Source organism: Aethalodelphis obliquidens, unplaced genomic scaffold, assembly GCF_003676395.1.
Source record: "Aethalodelphis obliquidens isolate GAN/ISIS:26980383/991018 unplaced genomic scaffold, ASM367639v1 scaffold4, whole genome shotgun sequence".
NCBI lineage: Eukaryota > Metazoa > Chordata > Mammalia > Artiodactyla > Delphinidae > Aethalodelphis > Aethalodelphis obliquidens.
The window spans coordinates 63,896,092-63,912,006 of record NW_020837948.1 but is presented as its reverse complement, the minus strand read 5'-3'; the positions used below and the strand labels follow the sequence as shown (position 1 = coordinate 63,912,006).

Sequence of the window (15,915 nt, the reverse complement as noted above, 5' to 3'; positions counted from 1 at the left end):
GAAAATTCTCTCTTTTGGCTTTAATGAAGCAAGTTGCTATGTTGGAGAGGCCCACATGGCAAGGAACTAAGGGTGACCTCCCGTCCGCAGCCACCAAATAACCGAAGCCTGCATTCCAACAGCCCAACGGAACTGAGTGCTGCGAACAATCATGTAAGTAAGCTTGGACACATCCTCCCATGGTTGAGCCTTCAGATGAGGCCCTAGCCCTCTTTGACGCTTGAACGCAGCCCTGTCAGAGGCTGTGAACACAAGTTCAGCTGAGCCTTGCCTGGATTCCTGACTCACAGAAGTTGTGAGATAAATAAAGTGTATTGTTTTAAGCTGCTAAATTTTAGTGCATTTTGTTACTAGGATGACAGTCAGTTCCGGTTTGCCTGGGACTGTTCTAGTTTTAGCATTTTAAGTTCTGTTTTTTTAAACAATTTTTTTTTTTCCTGGTATGCGGGCCTCTCACTGCTGTGGCCTCTCCCGTTGCGGAGCACAGGCTCCAGACGCGCAGGCTCAGCGGCCATGGCCCACGGGCGCAGCCGCTCCGCGGCACGTGGGATCCTCCCAGACTGGGGCACGAACCTCCGTCCCCCGCTTCGGCAGATGGACTCCCAACCACTGCGCCACCAGGGAAGCCCTAAACTTTTTCAGAATTGAAATATAATTCACATATAACGTTATATTAGTTTCCGGTGTACAACATAATGATTTGGTATTTGTATACATTGCCAAATAATAACCACAATAAGTCTAGTTAATATCCATCACCACACATAGTTACAATTTTTGTTCTTGTAACGAGAACTATTCTCTTGGCAACTTTCAAATATGCAATACAGTATTATTGACTATAGTTACCATGCTGAACATTACATCCCCATCACAATTTTTTTTTTTTTTTTTGCGGTACGCGGACCTCTCACTGCTGCGGCCTCTCCCGTTGCGGAGCACAGGCTCCGGGCGCGCAGGCTCAGTGGCCATGGCTCACGGGCCTAGCTGCTCCAAGGCATGTGGGATCCTCCCGGACCGGGGCACAAACCCGTGTCCCCTGCATTGGCAGGCAGACTCTCAACCACTGCGCCACCAGGGAAGCCCCATCACATATTTTTATAACTGGAAGTTTGTATATTTTAGCCCCCTTCACCCATTTCTCCCCTCCCCCCAGTCTTCCACCTCTGGCAACCACCAAACGGTTTTCTGTAACTATGAGCTTGGTTTTTGTTTGTTTTTTAGATTCTGTGTGTAAGTGAGATCATATAGTATTTGTCTTTCTCTGTCTGACTTATTTCAGATAGAAATAGTATAATGCCCTTGAGGTCCATCCATATTGTTGCAAATATCAAAAATTTATTCTTTTTTATGGCTGAATAATATTCCTGTGTGTGTGTGTGTGTGTGTGTGTGTGTGTGTGTGTGTGTGTGTGTGTATCACATTTTCTTTACCCATTCATCCACTGATGGACACTTAGGTTGTTTCCGGTATCTTGGCTATTTTAAATAATGCTGCAGTGAACATGGGGGTGCATATATCTTTTCAAGTTAGTGCTTTTGGTTTCTTAGGATAAATACCCAGAAGTGGAATTGCTAGGTTAATCTCCATATTGTTCTCCATAGTGACTGTACCAATTTATAATCCCACGAACAGTACAAAAGGTTTCCCTTTTTTCTACATCCTCCCTTTTTTCTACTTGTTATTTCTTGTCCTTTTGATAATAGCCATTTTAACAGGTGTGCGGTGATAGATATCTCATTGTGGTTTTGATTTGCATTTCCCTGATGATTAGTGATGTTGAGCATCTTTTCATGTACCTCTTGGACATCTGTATGTCTTCTTCAGAAGAGTATCTATTTGGATCTTCTGCCTATTTTAAAAATTGGATTGCTTGCTTTTTTTTTGCTGTTGCGTTGTATGAATTCCTTATATGTTCTGAATTTTAACCCCTTATCAGGTATATAATTTGCAAATATTTTCTCCTATTCAGTATATTGTCTTTTCATTTTGTTGATTTCCTTTGCTGTGCAGAAGCTTTTTAGTTTGATGTACTTCCACTTGTTTGTTTTTGCTTTTGGTGTCAGAAAAAAAAAAAATCATTTCCAAGACCTCTGTCAAGCTTACTGAATATATTTTCTAAATTTTAGGACAATTTGTTATTAGAATGACCAACAGTCTGTGTTTGCCTGGGGCTGTTCTAGTTTGAGCACTGAAAGTTATGAGTTTCAGTAAAATCCACAATCCTAGACAAACCGAGACAATTGGTAAGTGTATTTGTGATGCAGCAGTAGATAATTAATACACTTATGCATATGCTATTTCTCATGGATGCAGGTGTATTTTCAAGATACATTCCTAGAAGTGGATTTTTTCAGGTCTAAATGGTAAATTCATCTAGAATTCCAAATTCCCCTTTGTAGGGATTGTAACATTTCATACTCCCATCTGCAATATGAGAGTGCCTCTTCCTCCATGGTCTCTTAACAGTTTGTTCTAATTATCTTTTTTTGATAATTAAGTTAATTTAATATTTGATTACATGTGTAAGTGTAAGCTGACTCAAATTAGAATAAAGTTATACATTTAAACATTAATTAAAATTTGTAGAATTAAAATGCATGATTTATACTTTGTTTATTCCCATAAACTCATTTCACTGAATTCACAAAGGGAAACAAATGAATATAGTCAATCAATCATTGGTTACTCGACCCGTGTGTGTGTGTGTGTGTGTGTGTGTGTGTGTGTGTGTGTCTGTATGTGTCTGTATGTGTCTTCTCAACCTCCCTCCCCCATAACTTGCTTTCATGTAAATTGTTGACTAAACTTTCAATTTCACTTTCAGTCTCTTGCTCCATCATGGTAGAATTAGCCAAAATGGCATGTTTAACTTCAGTATTGGAACGTGTGCTGTGGTAGACGGAAGAAAAGATGGTGGTTTGAGTGGACCCCTGTGTGATTGCTAGCAGATTTGGCAGATTCAGATGTCTATAATAATGTTCCCCAGCAGAAATTAAAGTGTAGGTGAAGTGACTCCCCATTCCTCTCAATTCTGTTATCCAGTGGCATAAGCTGAACAGACACATTTATGGTTACAGTTGTTTGGGAAGTGTCCTTAGGGTGGCTCCCTGGAGAGTGCTTCCTGGAGTGTCACCCTGTGTGTGTACAGTGGCTTCCTTTCAACAGGAAGTGCACCCAACAAGAACGTCTCAGTTTTGATTTCCCCTGAACTGGTTTAAACCTCCCTTTTAGGAAACATGGGGGTGAAGGAAACGCAAATGAGGGTAAAATTAGATTAGGAGCCCAGTGTAGACGAACTGTTTTGCCTTATGTCCTGTACCTGGCAGGACTTGTGATCTTGTTTATTATGGGTTCTGTTTATATTCCTTGCTTTCCCCAAACGGCTCCCCCAGGACAGCCTGTGAGGTGGTGTGAATGGAGGATTTGTAAGGTGGTGTGAATGGGGCTCTTGTAAACAGAAGTGAGGCTGAGAAGGTTCAGGCCCACAGGCAGTCAGTCCCACCGGCTGCTGGTCCTCTTATATTTTATAGCCTCAGGAGGTTCTTTTATTCTTATTCTCATTTTTATCATTTATTCTAGGTATTCTTTTATAAATCTGCTTTTAAGCACTTCACTCAGCAGTTGTCCCTATTCATTCCCCTCATCTGAGAGTTCACTTTTTTTTTTTAAGATTTTAGAATTTGCATCTTTATACCTGTTTTGTAGATTTAATTGTGTTTTTAGTGATCAGGAGAAAATTGTCTGAATTCTTTAGAATCCAAATAAGTTAGCCAGCCCCTACAAAATGCAAAATTACATACTTTAGTAAGGAAGTGTTTTGATGCTCTTTGGGTACACTGGATACTAATATAAGAAGATGGGGGGAATTGGTAATTTGGCTGCTAAGGTATCTTTTTCCTGATTTGGAATAAGTAACAGGGCTGGGTACTCTTTTCATGCAGTTTTGAGGACATAGAGTGATGTGACTTATAACTAACTTGTACATTTCTATTCATTTTCAGTTTAACTGAAAAAGAAAAAAATCAAAGATTAGCATTAAAATAATAGGAATCTTCTATGAGATCAGCACATTTGTTCTCAAGAAAACTAAAGCAGAGGAGAAATCCAGATATTCACAACTTTTCATTTTTAACTTTCTAGTTTTTCAGTATTATTTAATAAAGTTAATTAGATCCTGAAATCAGTTAGGAATTGCTTTTGACTTCTATTAATAGAGACTCAAAATAACAATGGCTTTAACCAAATAAAGCCCTCTTGTGTTTCCTTTCATGTGAAACAGAAGCAAGCGGCTCAGAACTAGTACAGCAGCTCCATGGTCCTCAGGAACCCAGGCTCCTTGTCTTTCTTGCTACTCTATTCTTAGTGCATGCCTTCTCTGTTCAAGGTTACCTCACTGTCAAGAGATGGCTGCTGGAGCTCTACCCATCACTTTTGCCTTGTAGACAGCAGGAAGAAGGAAAGGAGGTGAGTAAAGTCAGTTGCATCCCATTTGAATCAACTTCTTTTGGAGACCTTTCTCTGCAGCTTTCTCCAGTAACTTCTACTTAAATCTCATTGGCCGCCTGTATCTTAAAAGGGATGTTTGGAAATGTAGGTTGTCTGCTGAGCGCATTGCAGAGTCTAACTGTGTAGGTGCCTGTTACTAAGGAAGAAGGGAGAGTGGCCACTGGGTCGGTAAGGAGCAGCCTCTACTGCAGTGGCTGTGGTTCTGCTTCTTCCTCTGGGCAGGCCCACCACCAGGTGTGATGTTGAGAGGTGGGGAAACAATCCAAGCAACGTGATACCTTGGTCAGTACAATCCAAGAAAAATTCACACAGGGCCTACTTCCTGTGGTCGAATTAGGCATGTATACTCATGTCCTTATATTGCCATATCATTATAATGTACAAACATTATACCTATATGTATATGTATATACATATATATGTATATGTATACATATATACAAACATATACATATGATGTACAAACATTCATTTCCTATAGCTGCTGTAACAAATTTACCAGTAAACTTGGTGACTTGAAGCAACAGAAATTTATTCTCTTGTAATTCTGGAGGCCAGAGTCGAAGATCAGTTTCACTGAGTGAAATCAAGGTGACAGGGCTGTGCTCCTTCTAGGGGCTCTAGGGGAGAACCCCTTCCTTGCCTCTTCCAGCTTCTGGTGGTTGCCAGCAGTTTTGGGCTTGTGGCTGCATCACTCCAACCTCTGCCTCTACCTTCACATGGCCTTCTCCTCTGTGTGTCTCACAGTTCCCTCCTTATAAAGGTACATGGGATTGTGTTTAAGGCAGACCCAAATAATCCTCCTCTCAAGATCCTTAACTTAATGACCCCTCCTGCCATGTAAGGTAATATTCATACTTTTGCCATATAAGGTAACATTCATAGGTTCCGAGGATTAGGATGTGCACTTGTCTTTTGGGGCCTCCATTCAGCCCACTATATATGGGGAATAGTTTATATCCTAAATTGCCTTCTCTGGCATCTATATAAGTATTTTTCTTGTTGACAACCCAGTTAAGCACAGTTGGTTTTCTTCCAAATATATGAAAATTTATTATATAAATATGATTAAAATCATACAAATTATACATACCTTCCTTGTATCTTATAGACATCAACTAGTATTAAGCTGACTTGTCATCTCATATGACTTTGTATTTTGGGTTTCTTTTTTTTTTTTTGCTGTACGCGGACCTCTCACTGTTTTGGCCTCTCCCATTGTGGAGCACAGGCTCCAGACACACAGGCTCAGCGGCCATGGCTCACGGGCCCAGCCGCTCCGTGGCATGTGGGATCTTCCCGGACCGGGGCACGAACCTGTGTCCCCTGCATCAGCAGGCAGACTCTCAACCACTGCGCCACCAGGGAAGCCCTTGGGTTTCTTTATATTTGTTTGTTTTTTTGGTGCAAGTCTATTTTCTTTCTCACTGTTTTAAAAAGTAAGGTTTATTGAGGTATCATCTACATACAATAAAATTCACCCATTTTAAGTGTATAGTTCTATAAGTTTTGAAAAACATATACAGTCATGTAACTGCACCAAACTAAAGTTATAGAATATTTCCACCACCCCCAGAAAAAGTTCCCTCATGCCCCTTTATAATTAATTCTGTCCCTCCACCATACTCCCTGGAAACCACTGATCAGATTTCGCTCCTACAGATCTTTTTCTTCTCAACAGTGTCATAAAAGTGGAATCATACAGTATTTATCCTTTTGTATCTCACTTCTTTCACTTAAAATACTATTTTTGAGATTCATCCATGTTGTTGCATGTATCAGTAGTTTGTTCCTTTTTACTGCTGAGTAGTATTCCAATGTATAGATGTACTGCAGTTTATCTATCTCCTACTTGGGTTGTTTCCAGTTTTTGACAATTATGACTGAAGATGCTATAAACATTTTTTACAGTTTTTTACGTGAACATAAATTTTAATTTCCTTGGATAGATACCTAGGAATGGGTATTGCTGGGTTGTGTGGGAAATGTATGTTTAACTTTCTAAGAAATTGCTGAAGAGTTTTCCTAAGTGGGTATACCACTTTTTATGCCCCCTGGCGGTGTATGAGAGTTCCAGGTGCTCTGCATTCTCACCAACCCTAGGTAATGCCAGTTTCTTTTGTTTGTTTACATTCTAATTGGTGTATTGTGGTATCTCGGTGTGATTTTAATGTACATTTCCCTAATGACTAATGGTTTTGAGAGTCTTTTTATGTGCCTATTTGCCATCCATATTTCTTTGAGGAAGTGTTTCTTCAAATCTTTTGCCCATTTTTAATTAAGGTTGTTTGTTTTCTCATTATTAACGTTTGAGAGTTTTTTATGTATTCTGGGTACCAGTCCATTATCAGATATGCATTTTGTGCATATTTTCTCACAGTATGCAGCTTTTCTTTTCATTTTTACAACTGTCTTTTATGCTGCAGAAACTTTTAATTTTGATATATTCGAGCTTATTATGTTCATTGCAGAGCTACGTGGGAATGCACAGCTAACCACATCAGCTAAGCCTTCAGTTCTATTCTTGTCTTTGCCAATTACACAGGTAATAAAGAGCAGTTCCTTGAATCAATCAGTTCATTAATCAATGAGTGTTTATGAGTCTCAGCTCTGCCATTTACTGTTTATATGACCTTTGGCATTTTTGCCCTTTGTCTATAAAAGCAGAATGGGGAATTTAATAGTACTTTCCTTTTTTAAAAATTTTTTTATTATAGTTGATTTACAACGTTGCATTAGTTTCTGCTGTACAGCAAAATGTATTAGTTATACATATACATATATCCACTCTTTTTAGATTCTTTTCCCATATAGGTCATTACAGAGTATTGAGAAGAGTTCCCTGTGCTTATATAGTAGGTCCTTATAATAGTACTTTCAATAAAATGGGTACAGTCATAATTGCTTCTTTGTTTCATGTCAAGGTATTTTTGATGATTAAATGAAATAAAAAAGGTAAAAGTATTTTATAAACCATAAAGTAGAGTCCAAGCATAGTGAGCCCTGCTGCATGACCAGTAATCTTCTAGGCCCTTGGGGGAGGAGGGATGTAAGGAATGTATAGAATACAATTCTTATAACTGAAGAACTTTAAAAATTGGTGCTATTCTACATGTGGTGTCATTACAGCAACCATGTGTCTAGGATTTCCTGGAACTATCCTCTCTCCCCCTGCAAATTCTGTGTCGGACATTGTGTCTCAATTTTTGGTTCAGAAATATATTAATCACAGACATAAAGCCTGTTTTATAGGAAAGTTCACAAACCTCATTGAGGCTAACAGTATTCTTTAATAATTTTAATTGTTTTAGTTTTGAAAGAGGCAAAAGGCTAGTTGTGTGAATGTATTACTTCTTTTGCTTTTGGTAGGCCTGAAACATGGGGTGTGTGTGTGTGTGTGTGTGTGTGTGTGTGTGTGTGTGTGTGTGTTTAAATATATGTTTACCAATGCATTTTTAATTGGTAAAAAGATTCTCTCTCCTTTTAGAAATAGTATTCACATGATCAGTTTTATTTTTTCCTCATTCGATATAAAGTTGATTTTGAATCAACTAAACACAAAGGAATGCCTTGTCTGAATTGTTTTCTTTCTTTTTTCTTTTTAAAGTTTTTTTCACTTTCCAAAAACTTGATCCAGCCAAGTGAGAATCTTCAGTCTTAGCCAAAAGTTTGTTCCCGAATTGATATTATCCTATAGTCTAATTCCAACAGAAATAGTTCTTGCTGAAGATAAAGAACCTTTATCTTCAGCAAGAACTATTATCTTCTTTTTCTTTAGAAAAGAAAGCATCTTCATAAGGAAAACATGGAAATATTGCTTCTGCAATATTACTGAGTTGGGCAGCAAGTGCAGCCCATCGAGGTCCACACGAGCAGGGATACTGAGGGAGGAACAGACGCTCTTCTCAATGATGCCCGCTTCAGCTGAGGGCCTCGGCTGGCTCTGATGCAAAACCACAGGGTAAATTGATTTTGATAGGAACCGTGTGTACCATGTCTTCTCATACATAAGATTTTACATTAGTGCATCATTAAAAACATACTGCTTGTGTGTCAACTTCTTCTTGGTCATTTGTGAGGTAAACAACAAGCAGAAACCTCCTTAGTTGTGTTTCCAAGGGCCTGTTGATCTGTCTGTGCCTGACATAAACATAAAATCAAACACAGGAGTTTCTAGCCTCAAGGACTCCCACCTGGATTTTGAGGTCCCCCTGGGTGAAGAGTCTGGAAATTGGATGGGGAAGCTGAAAGAAATCGGGCTCTTTCCCGTCCCTGCCCACCCTCCCCTTCCTTTATCCTCTTCCAGCACTGAGGGGCCCTCTGCACCCTTCCCTAGGGAACCTGAGCATCCCAGAATGGGCCAGTGTTGAAGGCCACAAAGCCCCCTTTCCCGCCATGCAAACCTGTACTCTCTTCTGACTCTGCCCTAAGGCCAGGTGGGAGTGGTGGCTAAATACAGGAAAAAAGTTTTCTTACTTGATGATTTACTGAGTAGAAAAGGAGTATGCAAACTAACAAAAAATGTGCTGATTGGGCCGAATCATTCCTGCTCTGGTGCTGGAAGTGGGGAGAACAGAGAAAAGCTTGTGTTGAATGTAGATCTGGTGGTGTGACTGCTCAATCATTGCCAGGTTCTAGCATTCTCCCACCCGGATATACCTTTGGGTGAACATATTATCAATGGAAGAAAAGAACCCAAAATTCCCTTGCCCACCTCACAGAGGCTCTTGGCTGCAGAGATTCTCAGCCTGGGTATGGGAGGAGAGTAGCAGAACCTTCTGGAGGCTTTGTGAATGACACACTGGAGTATCTGCTGTAGTCCCCTACTAACCCCCTTATCGCAAATCGTGGCCCAACTGAGCCATGGTTTAGATATAAAACTGTCACATCCCTTAGGTGGGGGTGGAAGAGAATCGAGAACAACTTTGCTGGTGGACTTTATAACATCATGGGCCTGTGTCATGTCCTGATTTGCAAGGCTAGACTAACTTGTCCTCTGTATGAGTCAGGTTCGACCAGAGAAGCAGAACCAGTAGATATTACAAGGAATTGGCTTACATGATTGTAGAAGCTGGAATCCATGGGCAGACAGATCTAAGAGGGAAGATCAAGAGCAATCTGAACCCCATAGGCATAGGCTGAAGCTGTTGCAGGCAGGCAGGAATGGAAGTGCCTGTGAGGGGAGAGCGGAGCCGAACACCAAGATGCTATTGGTGTGTGGTGCAGGGAATGCCCACGCCCTCTTTAAAGGGCATCCACTGGTTAAGTTAGGCCTACCAACATAATTTTATTTTAAGTCGATTGATTAAGGACTTTAATTTGATCTGCAAAATCCCTTTATAGCGGTGCCTAGATTAGTGTTCGATTGAATAACTGGGAGAAGGTACGCGTTTGCTGCAAGATGGCTGCTGCCCTCCCTTCTGTCCTTATAGTTTACCCTAGCCAATTTGCCATATCAAAACCCATCACACCCTTCCCCCCTCCCTGCCTCCTTCCCTCTGTCTCTTGCTTCCTTCCTAAAGAGTTCCAGAACTCTTTTTCTTTAGGATTTGGAATTCAAGCAGATTTCCAAGGTGCAGATTGGATTTTTAGAATGCTTTTTGTTGGAAAAATTCATGCTATAAGTTCGAACTATGTCAGCATGTGTGCTCTGTGTCAGAATCCTTCTTTGGCCTTTTCCCTCCATCTCAAGATGCCTGTTCATCCTCAGACTCAAGGCACTGGCTGCCCTATATGCTACCGCATCCCCAAATTATTCCAGGCTGGTCTGTCAAGTCCAGGAGCATGGTAGGCAAAGAACTGTGTAACTGGAGAACCAACCACCAAGTGCTCAGGAGAATGACTTTAATATGGAAATCTCTCCCCTCGCCAAATCTGTGCACATGAAGCAGCCACAACAAATGGGGCTGTAAACAGTGCCAACTGTGCTGACTCCACAGCACACACAGATGCAGCCGCTTTTTAGATTCATTTTCACAAAGGGATGAATCAAACTTGTTGTTGGCGAACAATCCTACATTGTCTTCCCTTTCTCTCCCACAAGTAGGGCAACATTCTCCGAGCTCTGGGAAGCACTGCATGCTTGGGTGCAAAGCTCTGTGGGACACTCAATGGATAAATGCCAACTACCCCAAGATCCAGAATTGCTTGACACTCAGTCTGAGCATTGTAAGAACAGGACAGCATTAAAACCTTCAATCCAAGTAATTTTCATCTTGAGAACATCCTTTTATCAACAAGGCAAGTCCAGAGTTCTGCCCCTGGGTATGAGTTTGGAATGTCTGACAGGTTACACAGCCCAGTGCCACAAACTGGGGGCCCATTTGCCTCTTTTTCCCTCCTCAGTGTTTAGCTGATGTAATTACACATTTGTGTGATTACAGTCTATTATTTACCATAAGATAACAGGGGGCCCCAAGCAACTTGAGTGCAGGAGCTGAAAATGCATAGATCATTTACTTTAATGGCTGCACAGCCAGAGGGGTCAGAATCCCATGATAGGGTTGCTTATCTCAGGCCTCAGCATCCAAGAGCAACTTGGCCTCCAGGTTCTCCTCCATGGTGAAGGAATCTTTAATGGGGAAAACAACTCTCTTTCCTCCTGGTCCAATGCAGAAGCACACAGAATGTTCCCTGTTCTTTACTCTTTCCCTCTGTGATCTTAGAGAGAGATGGGCAACTTTTCTGTAAGGGGCCAGATAGTAAACATCTTAGACTCTGTGGGCCGTAAGGTCTCTGTTGCAACTACTCAACTCTGCTGTTGTAGTTAAAACTCAGCCACAGACAACATGTAAAGGAACAAGTGGGGCCATGTTCCAGTAAAACTTTATTTATGGACACAGAAACATTTTGATTTTCGTGTAATTTTTACGTGTGGTAAAATATTCTTCTTTTGATTTAAATATGTAAAAACCATTCTTAGCTTATAGGCCATACTAAAACAGGCAGCAGGCTGGATTTGGCCCAGGGCTGTAGCTGTTGAATCTTGTCTTAGAGCATCTCCAGATGCTACTTGGAATTTGGAAAAAGAGGCAGCTTTGGTGCTCCTTCCAGCCTTAAGGTCTGGCATTTGGTCAGGAGCCCTAGACCTGGCCTGCAGTACCTCAGCCTTGGTTTTCTCATCCGCTCTCTGGCACTGCCCTTAATCCCCTAGCAGCCTGATGTAGGAATGAATGAATGATAGAAAAGCCCTCAGTGCAACCTGAATTCAAGTTCAAACATCCTTTTTATTTTGACTTCCATTTTTCTCATGTTCATTGTGGTTTTTAAACATTTTCTTCCTTCTTAGCCACCTGTGCTGAGAATCTTTTGGTTTTGAGGATGGTAGTAGTTTCGATGAGATAAGCTTGTCACTTAGATTTTGAAGTGTGAAAAGTCACTGAATGTCAACATGCTGATGGGGCCATTGGAGGCTCTGCTGGTGCTATTTCAGCCAGGCTGAGTGCCCAGTGGAGCCCACTTAAAAGCTTTGTCTTGTCCATTTCTCTGAGTAGGAGAAAACCTTTCCTCAGATGTCTTTTCATTTTTACTGTGATATATTGCTTTTGTTAAGCTTTAAATGAAAGAAATACTTTTGAACATCTCTGTGTCAGGCTTGACTCCATCTTGAAAATATAATGAGCTCTTTGGATAACATTCCTTGTAAGAATTTAACCACAACTCGTACTTTTTGTTTTCTTTAGGTCTGAACAAACTTTACCGTACTTTTAATTTTACTACCTCTTCTCAGAGGATTTCAGACCCCCGACCTCAAATAAAAGGCCAATATATAGGGATAACAAAAGTGACAGTGGGTCACAAAGGGTCCCCTTTTCCCTTTGTCTGCATTGATTCTGTTCTTATAAAAGAGCTGGGAGATGAGCTTGCAACACTTTGTCATCCTTTTGGCAAAGAATAGGACTGCACCAGCACTGGCCCCTCCCTGATTTTCCTTGGCAAAGGAAGACAGAAGGCAATACTTTTATCCTTTTTAATGCACTAAGGTTTGGAAAGGATTTTGGAGTACAGTTTATAGTAAATTAGATTGAAAATCACAGTGTCATTCTTCATTCAAATGGCACATGGCCTCTAAAATGCTCAAAAGCTTTGCCAGCCACATACAAAACTTCAGCAAGCAACCAAGTCCTTATCCCTCAGCCTGTCAAGTTCAGACACGAAGCAGAGCCCAAGGTGGAGCAGAGCTGCCCGGCGGCCAGGGAGCAGTCAGCGGCCCCAAAGAGATTCCTGCCCTGAGCTATCCTTACTGTTAATGGTTGTAAAGATCGTTCTCAACACAAGGGAAGCAGCTTTTCTGTGCTCCACTCATAGGTGGAGCCCTCCCTCAGGGCTGGGAAACACTGTGCTGGAGGGCAACACAATTTTCCTGGGCCCGGAGGGAGGGAGTATTGATGGGGTTTGGGCTTTCATAGCAGTAAGTAAGAATTTGCTCTTCTTCAATTTCATTTTCACCTGCAAATGTGGCAGGATGCCTCCGGCAACATGGACTGCCGCAGAGGGACCTGGTGGCACAGGAACTGCAGCCCTAGGCCTGCACCCCTGGTCTTTCTCACCACCTGCTGTCCCTACCTGTGAGAGGCAGTCGTTATGTTTTGGCCTCTGCCCTATCTCTCCCCAACACATGCACACACACACAATTTCATAATTTCCCACACAAGACCAAGGGCAAGGCATGGGACTCATTCACAAGCTACACAAAAGCATGACCACATCTAGATGTGCAGGTGACAGGAAAGGTGACCTTCAATACTCAGAAGATTGACTACACCGTCAGATCCTTCAGCTCCAGGTTCCTGGTCCTCTTATCTGCTGGCCATAGGAATAATAATAAAGGTGGTTTGCATTTCTGTTCCCTGTCCCACCTCCCATCAAGAAACAGAATGATTGGTTCCATAGAAGATATGAAAAGCATTCACTTATTGTATCAGATATAGGTTGAATGGTAACTGTATGCCAGGCACTGAGCTAGAGATAAATGAGAGAGTGATGAGAAGAAAAACACTATGCTCCTAACTAGGTATGTCACTAACTAGCTGTGTGACCTTCGGCAAGTCACTAAACTTCTCTGGGACTGGACTGCATCTCTATTACTTGCTCTCTCTGATAGTCTAAGAAGTCAACAGAAATGGGGGAGGGAGAGGGATGGCTAGGTTAGGTGTCAGTGGCAGAAAGGACTTCTGAAAGGATGTTCTGTTTGGTGACAGTACTGTCCACAGGGAAGAATAAGAAAACTCCACCTGGATACGAGGTGGAAGCAGCCCATTGTCAGGGGAGTTCACTAGACGTCAAAGTCCCCTTCAAAAAGGGATCATTGCTCCCTTCCAAATAAGGAGCTCTCCTGCCACATGGGTCGTTTGTAGAAGGGGGAGGAGGAAGAAGTTCTGTTTGGCTGGTTGCCTTGGTCTTGTGTCCCTTCATTGAATAGACTGAGGGGTCTAAGTCCCTGTCAGTAAGTGGATGCCCCTTGAGTTTTGGGGATTTACATTGTGAGAGGAGTTGTGGAGGAAAAGCAAAGGTCTTTAAGTCACTAAAAGCTGCCTTGTGTCATACTCTTTGATGTCTTGGTGTGTCTCTGTTTCCTCATTTTTACAAAGGGGGCTGATAGAATTCTTCGTGTTTGGGTAATGAGTTATACTTTTCAATATAATACTTTTGAAATAAGCATATGCATGCTTATTTCATTCCGCCAGGGAGGTAGAGAGAAAGGAAGGCAGGTATTAATTTGCACAAATCCTTCGGTAATGGACTGTCCTGTGAACAGTCCATCTATGAGAAGCTTTTGGCCTAGGGCCCTAGTCTATCTAAGGTGTCTTTTGAATTGATGTTTTAGGAGACCTTCAACCTTGAGGTCCTTCAAACTTACAACAGTTATGAAGGTGGTCAGTATAAATGTCATTAGTCATACTCAATGCAAGTTTTCAATTCTACACAAAAACGTGAGCTGCACCTACCTCTGAGGAGCGTGTCATTCTGTTTCTCATTACTGGCACAACAAGCTCTTGGAAGCATTAAATATTACTGGGAGGTTTTAGATACATTGAGCTAGTACTTCCCAGGTGGTTGGCTTTGTAGGTAAAGCACCTAGTGAATGAGTGTTTGATTCTTCCATCAAGTTGTCTCTAACCCTTCAGGATGAACATAAGAATGAAACAGCAGATTTTTTGTTCTCCATCTCAATAGAATTTTGAAGGATTCTTGCTGTATTGTGCATCAAAAGCCTTCATTAGCAATGCAAGCACTTCAGAAGGCAGAGAGTGACTCATACACGGTCCAGAAATAGTACTGAGGAAAATTGCATTTATGTAATTCTTTCTCAGAATGTCACGCTGTGAATACTTATCATCTCAGCAGAAACACATGGGGACGATGGCATCTTCCAGGGCCTGCAGGGATGCTCTCTCTCCCAGAGCCATGTCACGCCTCCCAGGCCTCCAAGAGCCACTGGCAACTTGAGGGCAGCTGCTGAGGCACAACAGAGGAGTGAAAACGTGAAGGGAAGCCCAGGAAGTGACTTCTCTCTTCAATTTCAATAGCAGAGCATTCAGCACGTATGCTCCAAAGAGGTGACACTTTGATTTATTTTTGTTAGTTTTATTTTGCTTCCAAATATAGACTCTTAATATTAAAAAAATAATTGTAGTGAAATATACATAACATAAAGTTTATCCTTTTAATCATTTTTAAGTGTATAATTCAAAGACATTAAGTACATTTACAATGTTCTGCAACCATCACCACCATCCATCTCCAGAACTTTTTCATCTTTCCAAACTGAAACTTCGTACCCATTATATTGTACAATAACTCCCCCTTCCCCATCCTCCCAGCCCCTGACGACCACCATTCTACTTTTTATCTCTATGACTTTTTATACTCTAGGTAACTCACATAAGTGGAAGCATACAATATTTGTCCTTTTCCGACTGGCTTATTTCACTTAGCATAATGTCTTCAGGGGTCGTCCATATCCATCCACATCCGTAGCATGTGTCAGGATCTCGTTCATTTTTATAACTAAATAATACTCCATTGTAGGTATATATCACATTTTGTTTATCCATTCATCTGTTGACAAACTGGGACTGCCTCTAGCTTTCGGCTCTTGTGAATAATGCTGCTATGAACATGGATGTTCTAGTCCCTGCTTTCAGTTCTTTTGGGTATATATCCAGAAGTGGAATTGCCAGAAATGGACTCTTAAAAATGGAAAGGAAAGATCCTGAGGGGAGTAGGTCATACAATTTATACTATCAACACACTGGAAGAGAAGGGGCATAGATGATCCAGGACTTTGAGTCTAGTGGGATTGATGGATACAGTCACCCAGGCAGGCTGGAGAAACCGAGAGGGGTGGGCTTGGTCTTAAAGAAGGTTGAGCTATTGGCAAATTGAGGATTAGATCTTGAGATT

The 15,915-nt window shown here is 41.4% G+C and overlaps 1 long non-coding RNA gene across 1 annotated transcript in view; it reads left to right on the top strand.

The window, feature by feature from the left end:
- LOC113617467 (uncharacterized) overlaps positions 1–14,938 on the top strand; it is an 82,127-nt gene extending 67,189 nt beyond the window's left edge. Inside the window, exons 4-5 of the long non-coding RNA XR_003431664.1 lie at positions 4,388–4,467; positions 14,823–14,938. This is a non-coding gene — a long non-coding RNA (uncharacterized LOC113617467). The remainder of the gene's footprint in view (positions 1–4,387; positions 4,468–14,822) is intronic.
- The last annotated feature ends 977 nt before the right edge of the window (positions 14,939–15,915 follow it).